Genomic DNA, 7,508 nt, shown 5'->3' on the forward strand with positions numbered 1-7,508 from the left:
AGCCTTTTAAAAAATAAATAAATGAGACAAAATGCCCTCTGGAATTCAATCAAATTCTACAGAAAAACTCTGAAACTCAAATGTGTACACTAGGTCAGTTGGTTAGAAAACAGTTTGTGGAATTGCCATAATTGAATCTGTCCAGTCTAATCACGAGGAGAACCCAGACCAAGTAGTTTAATAGAGGACATTAATAGGGGCCACTAGTTAAAAAGGAAGAGGAAGATCTGCAAGACGATCAGAGAAGGATGAGGACACTCCATGATTCATGTCAACATCCAGAGATTAGTGCCAGCCCAAAGTGATTCTAGAGTTGTAGAGACAAAGGAGACGGTGATGCTGCAAAAGCCTGAGGATGCAGAGCCTGTAGACAGAAGCTGAAACCACAGAGGAGCTCCTTATGGAGGCAAGAGCCAGTTGGGAACTGGGATTATGGCAAGGATTGGCTCAACAGAGACTGTGGCCCCAGAGAGAAGGTCTGCTAGAAAGAGATGGAATTATGGAGACAGTTTAGGCTACAATTGCAACCCAAAGCCAGGAAAGAAGGCAATGAAGTAACCTGGCTTCTCTCCTGTAGTCCTCCATTTTCCAAATTTTGTCTCCCATTAGCCATATCTCTCCAGAAAGCAATTGACAAACGGGGGTGTGGGAAATCAAGTCTGTGAGAATCGGGACCCTAAGACACTGAACAGGAAAATAACACATTAATCTTTTCTCATAGTGAACTAGTCATGATCTGGGGAAATTTGGCAGAATATTTAGAAGTAAGGACTAGAAAAAAAGTAAGAAATGAAGGGTTGGAAAGCTCTTTCGTGAAAGTAAGAAATGAAGGGTTGGAAAGCTCTTTCGTGACTACCAGTAACATTATACAAGACAGAAATGTTTGCATGATAAATGTTTATATTAAGTTTTATGGTAAAGAGCAAAAGTCTCAGGAAAGTTTTAAAAATACCTAGGAGCTCTTGAATCAAGTCAGAAATCTTGCTTTATGAAGTTCTTGGCAAATTTCTTGTAAGAGCAACTGCTTATTGACTGTACATGATGTGCCGTGCAGGGCTCTCCATGCACTTTCTCACTCAGTCCTCACAAACATTCTATGATGTGGAGACTATTGTCATTCTGCAGATGAAGGGACAAAGACTAATTGTTTGAGGTCACAGCAGTGGTAAGTGAGAGAATTCCCACCCCAAGCCCCGTATCCTGATCTCCAAGCTCGGTCTTGGTCACCATGGGCTCTGTCCCAGTCGGCGCTGGTTGGATGAGGCTTCATTATGTGTTATTCATAATCACCTTTCTGAGCAGATGGCCGTCTCCCACTTCCACAAAGCTGGCTCAGAATAATGATGGTTAAAATTAAATAGGTGTTTTATATCCAACCCACACACAGAAGATGAAATCATTCCTGCTTCTGTGACCAATGATCTTTTAAAGGCTATATGTACATTTTTATCTCTTTAATCATCTGTAAGCACTGTGCTGTTCTATAAGATGGCTAAGGGGATGGGCAGATTGAAGCAGAAAGGAAAGCATCCATCTACAGGCAGCAGCATCTCTGCACCCAAAGCGCCTCCAAACTTCCTTCGCCTCCAGAACCTTGCTGGTTGCAAAAACAGAAAATGGAAAAGCATTTGGTGGTCAACGTTGACATACATCGCTACCTTCCTCTGATCAACGGAGACTTAGCTGATGACCATGTCCATACCCTGCCCATCAGACACTACCAGTCCGTGATGGAGCTTTCAGCAAGATGGTGGAAGAGGTGGAAAATGGTTCTACACTAAGATGGTTCTTTAAGAGTCAAGGGAAATGATGTGTTCTATTTTAGAGAAATTGTAAGATTTATCACATCCAGCCACAGGTCATTTTTGTGCAACTCAGCCACTGCTCTGCTAATGACATTAAAGATGCCTTCATCCCCCAGGTGCAGGAACCACACATAGAGCTAGCTGTTGGAAATCCAGAGCACTCTGACATCAAGCCCGTTGTGCAGCCAAGAGTGACTTTTTTTTATGTTGAAATTGACAGAGGATCAAAAAAAAAAGGAACTTGACAGAGGAAAGAAGCTTTCCTACACAATTAAAAAAAAAAAAAATGTTTCCCTTGCAGTTAAAAAAGGAGGTCTTGGCCAGTGAAGCCATTCTTAATATTCCTGACTGGTCTGAATGGAGGCAGTGCCAGATGAGCAAGGAAGAGGCAACCCTGGCCCACAGTTTCTAGAGAAACGTTGAGCCCTTAGACTTCATTCCGGATGACTCAGCACAGGGGAAGGCGCTTTATGAACTTCACGGGAAGTAGTGGCCACCTGTTTGTAAATAAGCTAGTCTCTCAGGAACTCTTTACAAACCACCTGTTTGTAAATAACCCACTCTCAGGTAGTGGCCACCTGTTTGTAAATAAGCTAGTCTCTCAGAAACGACCTGCAGCCAAGAGGCCTAATGCTGAATTTTTTGGTAAAAAAAAAAAAAAAAAATCACATTCTGGGACGCATATCATATGTTAAAAGCATGTCTGTCATCCAGATTGTGTTTACCAACATTTTCAAAAAAGGATTTAAATTATCAAATAAAAGCCAAATGCTTGTCCATGAAAAAAAATTACATCATGAGTAGGGGCAACACGAATTCTGCTGCTTTTGCTTTAGACCAAATTAGGCAAGTATCTGGTTGGCTGATTATTTGTTAATTCAATTCATTAATTTACTTATTTATTTATTACTGATACACTTTTATAGGATGTGTGTGTGTATGTGTGCTTGTAAGGAAGAGTGTAGCATGCTACCACAGAACCCTTCTCAAAACTGTATAAGCCAATGGCATTCTAGAATCTTATTTTTAACAGGTATCAGTACTCAGAATAATAATATATGCTACTATATAGGCTCTAATAGTAATATTAGTATATATGCTACATAGTAATCGAATTTCATCCTTAGTATTCCTTTGTAATGCTACCCAGGTTATGCTGAACATGTTTCTTGAAGAAATATGCCTCAAAAAAAAAAAAAAAAAAAACCACAAAAAACAACAAAAAAAAGTAAAAAGAAGAGTATCATTCTTCCACTACATGAAAACATATTTTCTATCTGTGGGACGAGCATGGCATTGAGTAAAGGGCACTTGTCAGAGATTTAGGTGTCCCACCTGTGCTCCTTTTTTATTCTGTAACCTTGAACATGTTACTTACCCTCCTTTGTTCACAGCCGTTTCTCCATAAAGAGAGGCAACTACTTCCTGCTTTTTCTACCTCAAACACAAGTGAGGTAGGAAAATGTAAAATGAGGTGATTGGGGCTGATATACTTTGTAAATGAAAATGATATACGAATTTAAGTCATAAAAATTCTCCTGAGTTTTTCTGTGCTGGTCTAGATACACACTCATGTACTGTAAATGCTTTCATATATGGACAGAAAAACACACACACAGGCCTGAGAAACAAGTGCCATGCCATGTATATGATGCACACTTATATGTTAGAATGCATGGATCATGAGCGGCGTTGGAGGGGTCAGGAAATAAGACCCAAAGTAGGGTAGACTGGAGCACTTGGCCTGGCTTCTATCTTACTGGTCACCTCTCTTACTATGTTGTTAAATAGCAGAGGAAGGAGAATGGTGTGCCATTTCTCCACTGCTAGGAAAGGCATATATGGCAGAAAATCAAATTAAATGATCAAATTATATTGTGGTCCGTAAAGATGGTTCTCATTGAGACGAAGGGGGAAAAACTCGCCATTTCATTTCAATTCAGAAGAATAGGGAACAATACATTTCACGTAAATCAGAAAAAGAACTTCATCATAATTGACTTCTAGAAAAATAAGAAATGTGAAAATTATCATAAAGAACAGAACTGAGTTCACTATTATCTTAAATAATAATTCTCTACACAAGATGATTCTACTACTGAAAATTAGAGAAATAGGACACTTTTGACCTGGAGGATTTAATTCCAGCTACTTTACTTTCCTTTTTACCCAAAACAAAAACTTAAAATGCCATGCCCTGCGGTTGAATTATTGGACTATCTCTTCTGTAACTATTGTCAAACAACTTTATCATTACTAATTTTGCTTTTTTATTGTTAAGCTTATTTCTTTTTTTTAAGATTTTTTTATTTACTTATTCATGAGACATGAGAGACACAGAGAGAGAGAGAGAGAGGCAAAGACACAGGCAGAGGGAGAAACAGTCTCCATGCAGGGAGCCCGATGCGGGACTTATTTCTAAATTTTAATTACAGTATAGTTAACATAGTGTTATATTAATTTTAAATGTACAATATAGTGTTTCAACAATTCCACACACTACTCAGTGCTCACCATGATAAGTGAACTCTTAACCCCCATCACCGATTCACCCTTCTCCATCCACCTCCCTCTGGTAACCACCAGTTTGTTCTCCATAATTAAGAGTTTGATTTTTTTTTTGTCCCTTTTTTCCTCTGTTCATTTGTTTTTTTCCTTAAATTCCACAATATGAGTGAAATCATAAGGTATTTATCTTTTTCTGACTATTCCACTTGGCATAATACTCTCTAGCTCCACCGGTGTCATTGCAGGTGGCAAAATTTCAACATGTTTTACGGTTGGGTAATATTCCATTGTATATACATATTACCTCTCCTTTATCCATTCATTGATCGATGGACACTTGGGCTGCTTCTGTAATTTGGCTGTTGCAAATAATGCTGCAGTAAACATAATTCTTTTTGAATTAATGTTTCATATTCTTTGGGTAAATACTCAGTAGTATAATTACTGGATCATACGGTAATTGTATTTTTAACTTTTTGAGGAACCTCCATTCAGTCTTTCACAGTGGCTGCACCAGTTTGCACTCAACAGTGTGAGGGTTTATTTTTCTCCACATCCTCATCAACATTTGTTTCTTGTGTCTTTGGTTCTAGCCATTGTGATAGGTTTGAGGTAATGTCGCATGGTGGTTTTGATTTGCATTTCCCTGATAATTAATGATTTGGGGGATCTTTACATGTGTCTGTTGGCCATCTGTATGTCTTCTTTGGATAATTTTGCTTGTCTTCTAGTTTTCTTTTTAGACATGCCAGAGATCAGTTTTACTAATTGTCTTTATTTTAGGAACTATTTTAAGGAAAAGTTCAATCTACTCAATTTTATGTTGGTCTTCTTTTTTTTTTAATTTTTATTTATTTATTCATGAAAGACACAGAGAGAGAGAGGCAGAGACACAGGCAGAGGGAGAAGAAGGTTCCAAGCAGGGAGCCTGATGTGGGACTCAATCCTGGGTTCCCAGGATCACGCCCCAGGCTGAAGGCGGCGCTAAACCACTGAGCCACCCAGGCTGCCCTTATGTTGGTCTTAATTTTCTTCTTGATTCCCTTAAAGTTTTTAGTTATTCTTTTTCCTAAATTCTGAAATAAAGTATGTCACACAGTGAATAAAGGGCATGGGATCAGAAAAAAAAGCTGTCTGTGAATAGACTTAACACCTTGGACTTCAGAACATCTTTCATGCCTAATGGAGAAACACATAGTTAAATAGATTTGCCTACATGTAAACGATAGCTACTGATTTGGAAGTGCGGATTATCATATTTTATCTTGGTATATGTCCTAAAGTGGCAGAGGTTTGCATTTTCCTTTTGTAATCAGCCGAAATTTATATCATGAATAAAAACCGACAAACTTCTGTGCAAAATAACATGACTCATTTGGTACTGATACCAGGTTTCTAGTTGGTGGAGCTGAATGGGCATGAGGGTTGGCAGTTGGCCTTGGAGAAGGATAAGACCATCTTTTAGCTTCAGATGACCAGAACGTCTGGGATGAAGCACAGGTGAGCCATTGCTTGCTCTATATACAGCACTGTCCTCTATTTAATTAGTAGGGAAAAAAATGTTCACTGATAATCTAGCAATTTGTCAAATTTTATTTTAGGTATTATTGTGGGTTTTCTTCATGGTCTATATTTTCACAGACATTTGTGTTGCCAGAATGATGATTAAAATACAGATTCAAACCCAATTACAGCACAGAGGGTAGAAAATTTTAAAGAATGCAAAATTCTAGTTAGTGGGGTATGGAAGTAATAACTGAACTTAGGTTCCGCTGCTCCTCTCTGGCCCCAGCCAGGCCATGGGTGCAACTGAGGCCAGATGGGCAGAGGCGGAGGCCTGCTGAGCCCCGCCGTTGAGGAACTGCTGCTCCTTGTGGTCCATGTTTGGGCACCGTGGGCCCCACAGTGCTTGCAGATGAACAACATGATCACGGAGTTAGCCAAAGAAAGTCCTCAAGTCTCATTTGTGAAGTTGGAAGCTGATGCTGTTCTTTAATGGAGAGACTGCTTAAGGCCACAGACTTGAGTGATGGGAGACAAAAAGAGCCCACAGGGACCCCCTGACTGAACACAGGCCCATCGGGGGACTCACCTCAAGATATCCCTAGACCCCTACTGACCAATGGGCTACTCACAACCAGGCACAGTTACCAGAACAGAGAGAGTTCCATGGCCGTCATACCTCATCACCCTCCTGCTTTTATTACAGCTCTCACCCACGGCCTCCTTGCAGATGGCCTCTCCTCTGCTGTCCTACCCTGGGCCCCCTTACTGGGGGATTCAGTAAACTTCCATCTCCTTTGTTCTGCCTCAGGTCAATCTTTCCATGCCCAGACCATCACCTCCGACCCTATCATCACCCCACATTGGGGCCCCCACCTGATCAAGGCAGACACCACATTTAAACACCACACTGAAGTATCTGAAAAATATGAAATTAGTTCTGTTCCCACATTCCTGTTTTTCAAGAATTCTCAGAAAAAGGACCTATTATTTGGTGCACATGCCCGAGTTGACCAGGACAGTTTAGAGACATGAATCTAGCGGCTCCTTCCCACCCAGTGGTAACAAGCATTCTAAAGAGGATTCCAGCCTTTGCCTGAAGAAATGAACTCCTGTCACCCATTGCATGTTATTTATGAAGGCAACTCCTCAAGACCCCCCCTGGGGTTTCAGCAAGCACGTGGTAGGAATTCTTAACAAGCATAACATGCAGTGTAGCAGTTTTGATATCTTCTCAGGTGAAGAAGTTTCAGGGCCTCAAAACCTATTCCAATTGGCCCACCTCTACCCAGCTCTAGGTTTCTGGAGCGCTCATAGGAGGATTTGACAAATTAAGGTGCTGGAAGCATCTGACAAACTAGATACAATTTGCCCCAAAGCTCCCAAATTAAAGGAAAGCTTCTAAGTACTGACAAATAAAGCTTCTGTGATGAGCTTTATAGAAGGAAACTAAGAGGAATCAAAATGTGGATTCTGCAAACAAATTCTGGAACTACGAAAAGTAATGGTGTTGAATATGAGACGTTTGATGTACTGGAGGATGAAGAAGTTCGGCAGGGGTTAAAAGCTGACTCGAATCGGCCCACATACCCTCTGCTGTCTTCTAAAGGGGAGCCTGTTGGAGGTGTGGATAGTGCTGAGGAACTGAAAGACAATGGCGAGTTCCCACCAGTAATGAGAGGAGAGAAATAG

The 7,508-nt window shown here is 40.4% G+C and overlaps 2 pseudogenes; both read left to right on the forward strand.

The window, feature by feature from the left end:
• The first annotated feature begins 1,616 nt into the window (after window positions 1–1,616).
• LOC144317889 (CWF19-like protein 1 pseudogene) lies at window positions 1,617–2,295 on the forward strand (annotated as a pseudogene).
• Window positions 2,296–6,942: 4,647 nt separating this feature from the next.
• LOC144317890 (glutaredoxin-3 pseudogene) lies at window positions 6,943–7,508 on the forward strand (annotated as a pseudogene).

Source organism: Canis aureus, chromosome 7 (assembly GCF_053574225.1).
Source record: "Canis aureus isolate CA01 chromosome 7, VMU_Caureus_v.1.0, whole genome shotgun sequence".
In the NCBI taxonomy this organism is placed as follows: Eukaryota; Metazoa; Chordata; class Mammalia; order Carnivora; family Canidae; genus Canis; species Canis aureus.